This window comes from Geotrypetes seraphini, chromosome 4, assembly GCF_902459505.1.
Source record: "Geotrypetes seraphini chromosome 4, aGeoSer1.1, whole genome shotgun sequence".
NCBI lineage: Eukaryota > Metazoa > Chordata > Amphibia > Gymnophiona > Dermophiidae > Geotrypetes > Geotrypetes seraphini.
The window spans coordinates 228,623,238-228,637,563 of record NC_047087.1 but is presented as its reverse complement, the minus strand read 5'-3'; the positions used below and the strand labels follow the sequence as shown (position 1 = coordinate 228,637,563).

The following is a 14,326-nucleotide window of genomic DNA, read 5'->3' as shown; positions in this document are numbered from 1 at the left end:
CTCAAAGCCCAAGCTTGTCAACTGCTTCCCTAACTGCATATATACTAAAACTGCACTATATCCTATCTGTACAGCATCCCGAATTGTATATCCACTGGAATAACCCAATCCTCCTTGCCGTATCCCATTCCCTAAACTATACTACACCATTCTTCTTGTAACTCCTCTTGAAATGTTCTTCTTCTTGTAACTCTTCTGGAAAAGTCCAGAAGTCTCTTTGTAATCATCCTGGAAATGTCCAGATGTCTCTTTTGTAATCCGCCCAGAACTGCAAGGTTGAGGCAGAATAGAAATCAGTAATGTAATGTAATGCAATGTCCCCTCTTCCAAATACAATTGAAAAAGATATTGTAGTCCTTGGGATGCCCAGCTCCGAAAAGGGGGATTCTGTAAGCCTGGTACAAAGTCACAATTCCCCTGTATCGAGAGGTATGGAGAAATCAGGGAGGACCGCTTTAAACAAGCACAAACCCATCTCCACGTCTGCCTCGCAGGGACAAAAAAATTGATAGTTTGCCACCACGGAGCGGAGCACTGGGGCTGAAACATGTAATAAATAACTAATATGAAAAGGAGTTAAAACGGACAACTCTACCTGAGTTGCAGAGAAATAAGATGTACCTCAAAACCAATCATTAATATGTCTCATCTGGCAGGCCAGGGCATACCATCGAATATTCAACAAGCCATAACCTCCCCTCTCCCTAGGCTGACACATGCACAGAATGGTCATGCGCGGTTTCTTATCCCCCCCCCCAAAAAAAAAAAAAAAGATAAGATTGCAACAGACTGGAGAGTTGTATATTATGAGTATGTGTTAATAACAGTGGTAAAACCTGAAAACGATATAGCCATTTTGGAAACAATACCATATTATACAAAGCCACCCGCTCTGCAACTGATAAGGGAAAAGTCTTCCATATTTTTAATTGATACCTCGTTTCCTCCAATAACGGCGAGACATTACATGTATATAGAGTGGACAAATCCCGAGGTAGCCATACCCCTAAATATTTGAGTGCCGTGGGGGGCCCATGAAAAGGGAAAAGCCCCCTCCCAGGTATCCTGGAGAGCTATTGGAATAGCTAAGGCCTTAGATTTACAATAATTTAATGTGAACCCTGAATAGAACCGAAACTCTTCCAGAGATTGTAAAAGAGTAGGCAAGGAAAAGAAAGGTTGTGTCAGAGTAAACATTTACTTTATGTATGGTATGTACTGTATGGTGAACAAATGTCATCCCTGTCACAGCAGGATCCCGCCTACGGTTCTTAAAAAAGGCTCTAGATAAAGCAAAAAAAGAAGTGGGGACAACGGACATCCCTGCCGAGTTCCACGTTCTATCAGAAAACTCTCAGTAATGGTGTCATTTATTAATAAGCGCGCTACCGGGGAGGTATATAAAATCTTTAACACCCTTGCATACCAACCCGACACTCCCATATAGTCCAGAACACCAAACAGAAAAGTCCAGTCAACCTAATCAAAAGCACGAGCTGCATCTAAACTCACCGGTTGTAGCAGTCTATAAATAAAAGATTATTATTATTAAGTGCGACTACATTGTAGGTACCACTTGGCGCAGTTGTCAATCAAGTGCTAGGCGCTGCTTATAGAATCACACCTAGCAGCACCTAAGAAGAACTTAGGGCCTGTTTTACAAAACTGCACAGCAACAGCCCCGAAGCCCTTTTAAATCTCTATGGGCTTCGGGGCCCTTACCGCGCTGCAGCCGCTAGCGCAGCTTTGTAAAACAGGCCCTTAGGCACCATAAAGGTAGGTGCTGGTATAGGGTTACCATATGGCTCCAGAAAAAGGGGTTGAGGCTAGAGAATGACATGGTGACAAAATTCATCACCGTTCCCATCCCCACGGATAACCGCGGGAAATAATCCCATGTCATTTTCTAGTGTCTATTTCAACCTCAGTCTTTCTACACCAGCATTCTTCAGAGCAAAGCTTGCGGGTCAGTGGCTGTGGCCATTCATACTCTGATTCTTATGTGAGCCAAGGATAATGAAGCCATTGTGATATCACTGATGTGATTGGCTCTTAGGCACTGGTGGAATGAGGCATTATGACATCACAATATCTGCTCTGGATACCAGAGACTGTCATTCTGTAGTATCTATCTCAACTTCAATCCTTCTACACCAGCATTCTTCAGAGCAAAGCTTGCGGGTCAGTGGTTGTGCCCAATTATACTCTGATTCTTTCCTCTCTCCTTAAAGAATGACATGAAGATGGTTTCCCGCGGTTATCCGTGGGGACAGGAACGATGATGAATTTTGTCACCGTGTCATTCTCTAGTTGAGACATCTGGGTTTTACTTCTATTGCTTTCAACGAAAGTAAGACCCAGATGTCTCAATCCATCCTCTTTTTTCTGGAGCCATATGGTAACCCTATGCTGCTACATTGGGCCAGATTTTACTAGGCCTAATTTACTAGCACCTGACTCAGACACCTAACAACACCTAAGTCAGCCACACTATTCTCCGTCTCTAATTTATCAATTAACTTCAACTGTAAATGAACAATAAATGAAATTACCATGCTAATTGAAACAATTTGGATTGTGTGCAAAATTCCCCCCCCCCCTTTTACAAAACTGTAGCATGGTTTTTAGCGCTCAAAATTTCAGTAAATTTCTAAATTTTGGATGCCGAAAAGTATGTGGTAATGGGGATGAATTTAGGAAGGGGGGGAAAGGAGCTTTAAGAATGCTTTTAATTTATTTATTTTTATGTTTTTAGCACCTAACTAGGCTTTTAAATCTCACAAATGAATAGCAGTCCTAAATTTAGGTACATAAATTTAAGCTCTTAAATGTTGGTAAATTCTTCTCAGTTGAGAACTTAAAAGCCCTTTCACTAAGGTGTTCTAAACAGTGCATGAAATAGTGTACTGGTAAAAGGCAATTCTATAAACTTTCTGCTAACATTTTCTTGTGCAGTGCATGTGAATGTTTAGAATATTAGAAGTCTCTGCACACGTATGCACATATGTGCCAATATACTCTTTGGGGTTCTGGAATCTTGATACTCTTTGGGGTTCTAGAATCTTTTGATACTCTTTGGGGTTCCGGAATCTTGCGATTCTTTGAAATTCTGCCTGGAATCTTGATACTCTTTGGGGTTCTAGAATCTTTTGATACTCTCTGGGATTCTGGGATGTTGCTACTCTTTGGGTTTTGGCCAAGTACTAGTGACCTGGATCGTCCTCCGTGAGAACGGGCTACTGGGCTTGATGGACCATTGGTCTGACCCAGTAAGGCTATTCTTATGTTCTTAACATTCCCTCTATATAGAAACTTTTCACTTTTCCTACATCGCATAAAGTTTTTATACTGATTATATTGATTTCAATACTGATTTTACTATTTCACAATCACTCACAATGACCCCCAGCAGCCCACTCGCTGCTCAAATGCTTTCATAGCAGCGCGCTTTAGGTGCCATATCATCACTGGTCAATAATCTTAAATTTCAAGTTATATTTAACTTTCTATTTTATAAATTTATATTTAACTTTCTATTTTTTAATCCTTATTATCTGCTAAAGAACCAGCTTTGTACTTATCTTAAAAGCTGTTCAAATTGCAGTCTGGGGAGGCTGAATCTGACATGTTTCGCCGTTACAGCTTTATCGAGGATCCTCCCAGAGCTGTCCCATGCCATCAAGCTCGGAAAACATGTCGGATTCAGCCTCCCCAGAACACAATTTGAACAGCTTTTAAGATAAGTGCAAAGCTGGTTCTTTTGCAGATAATAAGGTTTAAAAAACAGAAAGTTAAATATAAGTTACTAGTGATACATTGCCAGTAATATTTCTGGTACTATTACTTTTTTTCAATTTATTTCTTTTCATTTGACAATTGGCATTCTTTCCTCTCAGATTTAGATTTATTATCTATTGTTCACTGCTTTTTTAAAAATCTTCTCAGGACAGATGGTATATTAAATTATAATAAACAATACACCATAAAATGTAATTCAGTAATAATGCCGTTGCACAGATCCATGGTGAGACCCCCATCTGGAATACTGTGTGCAATTCTGGAGGCCGCATTATCAAAAAGATGTGCAGAGAGTTGAGTCGGTTCAGCGAATGGTCACCAGGATGGTCTCAGGACTCAAGGATCTCCCATATGAAGAACGACTGGGTAAATTGCAGCTGTACTCACTCGAGGAACGCAGAGAGAGGGGAGATATGATCGAGACGTTCAAATATGTCACAGGCCGTATTGAGGTGGAAGTGGATCTCTTTTTCCTTAAAGGACCCACGGCAACAAGAGGGCATCTGTTGAAAATTAGGGGTGGGAAATTTCATGGCGACACCAGAAATATTTCTTCACCGAAAGGGTGGTTGATCGCTGGAATAATCTTCCACAACAGGTAATTGAGGCCAGCAGCGTGCCAGATTTTAAGAAAAGATGGGATTGGCATGTGGGATTGCTTCATGGAGGTAGTTAGGGGGTGGGCCATTAGTGTGGGCAGACTAGATGGGCCGTGGCCCTTTTCTGCCATCATGTTCTATGTTTCTATGTTTCTATCTCTGGGTATTGTCAGTGTGCCTGGTTAGATGGCAAACCTAGAAAGTAAGCTTTATGGGTCAAGCATAAGACCTTGAATTTCACATGATATGTAATTTACAGTTTGCTTAAAGTTACATATGTCAGTGACAAATTTAGACACATGTACTTACACCAGCTCTATAGTTGGCATTAGTGGGAATGCCCAGATGTTAGTCGTACCAATACTGAGTTGTGTTTGTATTATTTAATGGAACCTAGGCACCCTTCCTCAAACCACCTAAATGGAAGCATCTAGTTATAGAATTACCCACTTACAACCCAATTATATAAAAGGCACTAAAAGTTATGTGCACAAATTTGAACACATGCCTAATTTGTACACACAATACAATTGAATAATGAGCCTACTAGTGCCAATAATTGGGATCTTAACAAGCAATTCTTGGTGCTAATTGGAAGGAATTAAAATTTACCCATGTATATTTAGGTGTAGGACTGTTTAAATTTTATGCGTGGTTCCAAAAAGTGGGTGTGGCCATGAGAAGTTCATGGGCAGGTCAAGGGCATTCCGCCAATTTACATATGATTATAGATAGGGTGACCAGGTTACCCATTCTAGAAGGGAGACTTTATGTCCAGTCCTGGTTTTAAAATTACATCTCAAAGCAGTGTAGTATTTGTAGTCCTTGATTCTAACTATTGAAATCAGTGCTGCAGGTCCCATAATGCACCAGGATGAGGTTGGCAGAAATCCAGGACTGGTCAAAAAGTCTCCCATCTGGAATGGGTAACCAGGTCACCCTAGTTAAAGAATAAGCTAGATCTGTGTCTAATTTAGGTACGACAATTTATATCACATTTCAGTTGGTGTAAATAGCCAATGCCTAAAGTTAGATGTATATTCTGGTGCCAAGTGCTATTCTATAAATGGCGTCTAAGTTTGAGTGTTGTTTCTAGAATAGTACTAGGCACTATGGGGCTCATAATCAAAACAAAAAACCATCTAAAAAGTAGCCTAAATGGGTACTTGGACGAGCCTAATCGTTCAAGTACCCATAATCAAAGCTGGTTTTAGACGTATCTAAAACCAGCTTAGACCTTTCCCCTGTCTCTAAACATATAGAATGAAAAGAGGCGTTTTTAGAGATGGGGAAAGGGCAAGAGGGGACTGAGAGATGGGCCGACCTACACATAGCCCTACAGCAGGTATAACCAAAGGTTTAGGCAGGTTGCCTAGTTGGCACTACGTTTTGACTTAGACCAAGTCAAAACAGGTATAAGTGCTGAAAAAGGGGCTGCGCAACCTGCCTACCCCCTACCACAATGATTGCGGCAGGAAAGATGGCTCATATCTCCTGCCGTGATTGCGATCGCCCACCTCCCCGAACTGCGGCACTTTGGGGTGAGGATTGTGGCATAGGGGGGTCTGGCGGGTTGCCGGGAGTGGATGTTCGGGGGGCCAATGGGGGGGGGCAGGGGGCAAATGTGGGAGGGCTGTGTCAGGGCAGGAGGGATTTTAGTGGGTGTGGGGGTAGGGCTGCGTCGGGGCAGGAGGGCATGGGATCCCTCCTGTCCATATTTTAGTGGAGGTAGGGGGCAGGGAGGTCACCGGGGCAGGAAGGCTTGGGTTCCCTCCTGCCCCGATCGTGTCAGGAGGGTCGCAGTTTTGCCGGGGCAGGAGGGCTCGGGCTCCCTCCTGCCCCAATAGTGTCAGGAGGGTCGTGGCTTACCGGGGCAGGAGGGCTCGGACTCCCTTCTGCCCGATCTGATCGGGGTGGTGGGGGGTGGTGGGGGGTGGATCGCAGCAGGAGAGATTGGCTATCTCTCCTGCCACGATAGTTGCTGGGGGGGGAAGGATTCTGTAACCTAAAAGCTCTTGTGTTGGGCATTTGGGACTTAAGCTTTTTTTTTGGTTGATTATATGTTGTTAGTGTAGACGTAGTAGTGGTCTGGGCATTTAAACAGCAGAACGTAGAGGCAGGCCATTATTTAAAAAACCCTCCTTTTGGACGTTTTCTTTGAGAATGGGCATTTTCCCTGCTTCTAATTTCAGCGTTTAGGGCCTAGGCCAAAAGAGGACTTAGACTTTTTTTTTGATTATGCCCCTCCACGTTTTTTCAGCACCAATTTTGTAGACATGATTTATAAAATGTTGTTTTTAGTGCAAAAGTGTAATAACTGTTACCATGCTGGAATGACTATTATCAAGCAGGAAATGGTTGGGGTTACAAGTGACATATGGATGTGAAATGTACTATGCATTGTAGTTAGCATATGGTAATCCAGGATAAGTGCAAACTTTTATCACACTGTAATAAAAAGCCCTCCCCCCAGGCTCTTAGTTATGGCTGAAAATAGAGGACAGACTCATGAAGGCTAAAATGGCTAGGGCTCTTCAGCTTGGAGAAGAGATGGCTCAGGGGAAATATGATAGAGGTCTATAAAATACTGAGTGGAGTGGAATGGGTACATGTGAATCACTTGTTTACCTTTTCCAAAATTACTAGGACTAGGGGGCTACTAAGAAGTAGATTTAAAACAAACTAGAGAAAATATTTCTTCACTCAAAGTGTAATTAAACTCTAGAATTTGTTGCCAGAGAATGTGGTGAAATCAGTTAGCTTAGCAGGGTTTAAAAAAAGGTTTGTATAATTTCCTAAAAAACAAGTCCATAAGCCATGATTGAAATGTCTTGGGGAGAAGCACTGCTTATTCCTAGGATAAGCAGCATAAAATCTATTTTACTCCTTGAGATCTTGCCAGGTACATATGACCTGGGCTGACCACTGCTGGAAAAAGGATACTGGACCTGATGAACCTTCGAACTGTCCCAGTATGGCAACTCTTAAGTTCTTAACCTAACTAAAGATTGTCACTTTAGGAGCTCAGCCTTATTTTTGAATATCAGGTCCTAATTATTTTGGAAGGAGGGAGTGGGTTCAATAAGAGGCAGCCAATTTATTTTAGGGGAAAACCTCTTACTTTGAAAGAAAAGACCTATTGAAAAGGAATGAAAATAAGTGATTTTGGATTTAGCTTTTTCAGCTCCAGCTCAAAGGGGCTACATTTAGGTACAGTAGGCATTTTCTTGTCCCCAGAGATTGCATCTGAGGCAATGGGTGATTTGCCCAAGATCACAAGGAGCCATCATGGGATTAGAACCTAATAAAACTTTCACAAAATAAAGGGTTTTATCTTTTTGATTAGACAAAACTGAAACAAAAAAAAAAAAATCAACTTATTAGAAGCACTTACAAATTCTAGTGTGCCAACCACTTCTCAGCAGTAGCCAAATGGTCCTTTATGTTCTTGCCAACCTGATTTGGCGAGAAATGCTTGTTTGCTGCTCCTGCATTAAATTGTATCACCACCATTAAGAAAAAATGTCTTTTAAATGTCTGTTGCTGAGTGTTAAACATTAGTGAATGAATAGCACATTTGGTTAAGTAATTGCATTCTTTAGAGGAAATATGGGGATATGGATTTTTTGTTAATTATGTTCTATAAAATTATAGTCCTCAAAATGGACCATATCATTAAGCAAATTAACAACATTCTTGAATTTACAATGCTAGCAAGATTTTGGTTAGGCTCAATGATTGATTCTTTGACCTTTAGGATGCAGATATTAGAAAGTAAAGCCTAATATAACAGACCAATGTCAACCTTCTGAGCACCCAAGTGGGTCCAATTTACCTCAGTCAAGCCTTCTCAGCCTTCTCAAGCCCATTAGCCTCTTCATTCTATAACTTGGCACCTAAATTTAAACACCATTTCGGCACTTAAGTTTATCAAATGCTAGCACTTATATGGATAAGTGTACACTTGTATGTGCGAGTACTAGGTGCACACTCCATGATATTCTATAAATGAAACACGCTACTCCCTTAGCACTTAAACGCAAGAGGGCATTCTCAAGGGAGCAGTGTGGATGGGGCCAACATACTGTATATGCATGTAACATATAGAATAATGTAAGTTAGCGCTAAAGTGCTGCATGTAGCCGCATGATTCAGTAAATGGTTATGGGCCCCTCCCCCCCTAAAAATGCATGCTGATTGCTATTCTATAAATGGTGATCTGAGTTGGGTGATATTTTAAGAATAGTTTGTAGCGCTGGGTTCTGCGCCTGACTTCAGGAACAAGGATTTACACCAACGGAAACCTGGTATAAATCCTCACACATAAGTTAGACGCATATCCCCTGCATCTTTAATGAATGCAAATACTGCGTGTATCTTTAATGACTGCCCCTGACCCAACCATTCCCTTCCACATCCCCTTTTCAGTTGTGCAGTAAAATCTTTGGTCCCGATTTTAAAACAGTGCCCAAAGTTAGGCGGCGGTAGGTAGGCACCCTACTGATGCCTAACAATTGGTTTTAATTGATTTAATCAGTGCACTAACTGACTATGCTGATTAAAAACCAATTAAAACTCAATTGTAAAAAAAGACACCTAAGGGTGCCTCCTAAAAGGCCACTGTTATCCTGTCTACGGAGGCGCCTTATCAGGTCTAATGCCACTATAGATGTGACTAACACTGGAAGTAACTAATAAACCTAAACAATTGTCTGACCACTTGGTCTAAAAGCAATATAAACTTAAAAGAAAACACCCACTGTGGAATCATGAACTACTGAGATCTACCTTAATTATTCTTTTCCTGTATCTCTTATATCAGTCTTTATATTTGTATGTTAAAGTCTCCTAAAAGTCTAAACAATATTATTTTAAAAGATATTGTTTTAAGGGGGAGTGAAAAACCTCAGAGTATAGAGCTAATAACTCATCTGGGTTTCAAGTGTGATAAATTCACTCCCTCCCAATCAAATCATAGGCAAAACCCCCCAACTTTTTCTACGGACAAATTTAAGACCAGACTAAAAACTTACTTATTTAGGGATGCATTTCTAACATGAGAATAGGCAATTCATCCAACCTACTCACACCGCTCAGAGTAATGAATACCAACCGCTTTTACCACCCTTTTTTATTTATTTTATCTCAATGTATTTTTACTCTTGCCTAACCCTTGATCCTCTTGTTTCTGTATGTTTTTGTCTTATCTATTGAATATATATATATATATATATATATATATATATATATTTAATTTTTTATTTTATTACCCTCTTTTAAATTTTTTTAGTATTGTAAACCATCTAGGTCACACATGGGCAACTCCGGTCCTTGAGGGCCGGAATCCAATCGGGTTTTCAGGATTTCCCCAATGACTATGCATGAGATCTATTTGCATGCACTGCTTTCAATGCATAGTCATTGGGGAAATCTTGTAAACCCAATTGGATTCCAGCCCTCGAGGACCGGAGTTGCCCATGTCTGGTCTAGGTACAAGCTGACAAATCATCAGGCCCGGACGGAATCCACCCTAGGGTACTAAAAGAACTAAGAAAAAAGATAGCGGAAATACTCCAACGAGTTTGCAACCTTTCCTTGAAAACTGGCGAGATCCCGGAGGACTGGAAGAAAGCAAATGTTACACCTATCTTTAAAAAGGGTTCGAGAGGAGACCTGGGAAACTACAGGCCAGTAAGTTTGACATCAGTTCCAGGCAAGATGGTAGAAGCACTGATAAAGGACAGCATCTGTGAGCACATCGAAAGAAATGGGCTAATGAAAGCGAGCCAACATGGCTTCTGCAAAGGAAGATCGTGCCAAACAAACTTACTGCACTTCTTTGAGGGGGTAAACAGACAGTTGGACAAAGGGGAACCCGTAGACATTATTTACCTCGACTTCCAAAAGACCTTTGACAAGTACCCCATGAGCGGCTACTTAGGAAGTTGTGGAACCATGAGGTGGAAGGGGACGTACACCGTTGGGTTAAACACTGGTTGGCAGGCAGAAGGCAGAGGGTTGGAGTGAAGGATCACTACTCGGACTGGAGGAGGGTCACGAGCGGAGTTCCGCAGGGGTCGGTACTCGGACCGCTGCTGTTCAATGTATTTATTAATGACCTGGAAACAGGGACAAAGTGTAAAGTTATAAAATTTGCGGATGACACGAAACTCTGTAGCAGGGTTAAAACTGTGGAAGAATGTGAGGACCTACAAAGAGACCTGAACAAATTGGAGGAGTGGGCGAATAAATGGCAGATGAACTTCAATGTAGGGAAATGCAAAGCATGCATATAGGGAAAAAGAACTCGATGTTCAGCTACCAAATGGGAGGATTAGTACTAGAGGGAAGTAACCTTGAAAGAGACTGGGGTGTACTGTTGGATACAACAATAAAGTCAATGGCACAATGCGCAGCAGCCTCGAAGAAGGCAAACAGAATGTTGGGTATTATTAAGAAGGGTATTACAACCAGAACGAAGGAAGTCATCATGCCGCTGTACCGCGCGATGGTACGACCACATCTGGAGTACTATGTCCAATATTGGTCGCCGTACCTAAAGAAAGACATGGAGATACTTGAGAGGGTTCAGAGAAGAGTGACAAGACTGATAAAAGGTATGGAAAACCTTTCATACGCAGAGAGGCTAGAAAGGCTGGGGCTCTTCACCCTGGAGAAGCGAAGACTCAGAGGAGACATGATAGAGACTTACAAGATCATGAAGGGCATAGAGAAGGTGGAAAGGGACAGATTCTTCAGCCTATTGGGAACTACAAGAACAAGGGGGCACTCGGAGAAACTGAAAGGGGACAGGTTTAGAATCAATGCTAGGAAATTTTTCTTCACTCAGAGGGTGAATGCGCTTCTGGAGGATATGATAGGACAGAGTATATTAAGGGGATTCAAAGAGAGATTGGACAAGTTCCTGAAGGATACGGGGATTGAGGGATATAGATCGAGGTAGAGATAGGACCATGAAAGGGTATAGATAGAAGAAAAATGGGGATTAAAGGGTTTTAGACAAAGGATCACTTACAGGTCATGGACCTGATGGGCTACCGCGGGAGCGGACTGCTGGGCGCTATGGACCCCTGGTCTGACCCAGCAGAGGCAACTTCTTATGTTCTTATGGTATTCAGAATACCATCATGACGTTTTCCTTTGTAGCACTAATGAGAACGGAGTTATGACATCATGTGATCTTATTTCATCGTTAAAAACATGCTGACCCCTTAAAACAGGGGACTCAAAGTCCCTTCTTGAGAGCCACAATCCAGTCGGGTTATCAGGATTTCCCCAATGAATATGCATTGAAAGCAGTGCATGCACATAGATCTCATGCATATTCATTGGGGAAATCCTGAAAATCCGACTGGATTGCGGCCCTCAAGGAGGGACTTTGAGACCCCTGCGTTAAAGCAATATATTTAAAATAATATTGTTTAAACTTTTTAGGAGACTTTAATATACAAATATAAAGACTTAAGAGATACAGGAAAAGAATAATTAAGGTAGATCTCAGTAGTTCATCATTCCAGGGTGGGTGTTTTTAGTTTATATAACACTGGAAGTGGCATTAGGCATCATAAAGCACTTCTTTAGGCGTGATTCTTATGAAAAGTAGGTGCAGGAAATGTAGGCCTTTAAAACCCCATCCTACGTTTCCAGCGCCTATCTTTCAAGTAGTCGTGATTGTACAAACGGCGCTGTTGTATGATTGACACACAATCGGCAGCCATTTTGTAGGCAGCTGCCAATAACGGTGCCATTTATAGAATCTGGGCCTTTATGCACACATCTTTATAGAATAGCATTTAGCCAGATTTACATGAAAATCCAAACTGTTGCCAAGTAACACTAATAATTGATTGTTAGTGCCCAATATTGGTGCTAATTGACTCATTACTCAATTAAATTGCGTACACAAATTGGGCGACATAACTAGAATCCAGGGAAGGGTGTAAATAGGTGCACCTAGATGTTGACAGATTGATGCCAGTTTATGCTGATGTTCTTGGCACCCAGATGCCGGTATAGAATTATTGCTCAGCTTGCTTAATCTAGGTCCTAAATTGTAGCACTCAGTTCTAGAATTGCCCCTAGCTGTCCACGTTGCTGCTATTAAAGCCTCAGTTTGGTCTCACATTAAAATAAATCTTAATCCTTAACATTTATCGGCTGCTTTGCTCAGCTTTGGGTTGCTTTTATCAAAAGATGTTAAGGTTTAGTTCAGTCGTACCTGCGGGCTGTTCACAGTGACAGGACGGCCTTCTCAGCATTCTGAAGTGGGCTTCCCTAGTCATTTATTTAAAATTATTTATAACCCACCTATCCACAAATCTAAGCGGGGACCATTCTCCTGCATTTCAAAGACTTACCCCCATATTCTGTATACGGCACCATAGACCGTGCGCTCAAATAGTGCGCAGTCAATTTGCAGGCAACTTATTTAACAAGCCAATTGGTGCCAATTGGCAATTAACACCTAATTGACACTAATTGGCATTAATTTAAAGTTACTCGCACAACTTGGTAGGCGCATTCGAGTGTGCAAATCTCAAAAGGGGGTGTGACCAAGGGAGGAGCATAGGCACACTGTTATAGGATATGCCTGATCCAGATCCAACTTAAGTGCAGCAATTTAGGCCTGGTTTTCCTTGGCCTAAATGGGTGTATGCCTAAATATTATACTGTGTATGGCTGCTAAAAGCAAATCTGTATATAGTGGGAGCCTCTATATAGAATCATGCTAAGTGCCATGCTGATCAGCACTGTTTTCTTGGGTTTTTTTGTACCATATATGGAATTTGGCCCTTAGGAAATTAATTAATTAATTAATTAATAAACTCAAACTATTTTTAAACTGCAGGGAAGTTCTGACTACACACATTGGTAACGTTTTATGCTTGGTTAGGTGGTGTGCAATATCCAGCAATAAACTATTAATGTTGCTTCCTTATTACTTAACTATATTATATCTTCAACAATATGATTAAGTGTCAAACAGGATGTTTCAGCATAATATACTGGGTCAGACCAATGGTCCATCTAACCCAGTTTCCTGTTTCCAACAGTGGCCAATCCAGGTCACAAGTAACTGCAGAAACCCACATTTTGTGAAGTATATAATTGTTGTGGAGCAATTTTGATCATTTTGATTGTTTGAACACTAAACACATGAGAATGTTTCATGGAACACTATTTGGACTAATGATGAAATATGGACCGAAGCTAGTGGAAATTAGTTAGGCATTTTGAAGTCCATTCACACAAAAATTATATGAATGTATGGCTAAAATATTAGTTCTTTGAAACACCCTGTCTGACAATGTCCAGCAAGGTAGAGAGCTGTAATGTTCTCTGGTTATCTTTGGTTAACAATATTTGGATATTTGACAACACTTATAAGGGTAAAAGTACAACTAAATATTAAAAATATTAAAAATACCATAAGAAGTAACATATGCATGGCAAGTTAGATGCAAAACATTGATAAAGAGGGCTAAAAGATTATATGAAGAGAATCTTGCCACAGAAGCAAAAACTTATAGAAATAACTTTTTTTTTTTTTTGGGGGGGAAGGGGTGCCCAGACGTGAGATCACTAACAGCCCCAGTTACAAAAATTATGATTTTGAAATCTCTTGATGTTGATTCCACACAGAAAGATCTGAAAATTGAATCAATCCACGTGCTAAAGACAGCACAAAAAGTAATATATGCAATGGCAAGTTAGATGCAAAACATTGATAAAGAGGGCTAAAAGTTGATATGAAAAGAAACTTGTCACAGAAGCAAAAGCTTGTAGTAATAATTTTTTAAGATACATCAGAAGCAGAAAGTTTTTGAAGGAATCTGTGGGACTATTAGATCATCATGGAGCAAAAGAGGCACACAGGGAGGACAAGGCCATAGTGGAGAGACCGAATA

General features: G+C 40.9%; 1 non-coding gene across 1 annotated transcript; it reads right to left on the bottom strand.

Annotated features, from left to right (window-relative positions):
• Positions 1 to 13,977: 13,977 nt before the first annotated feature.
• On the bottom strand, positions 13,978 to 14,114 carry LOC117360182. The gene has a single exon (XR_004539388.1). It is a non-coding gene; the product is annotated as a U11 spliceosomal RNA (small nuclear RNA).
• Positions 14,115 to 14,326: the final 212 nt, after the last annotated feature.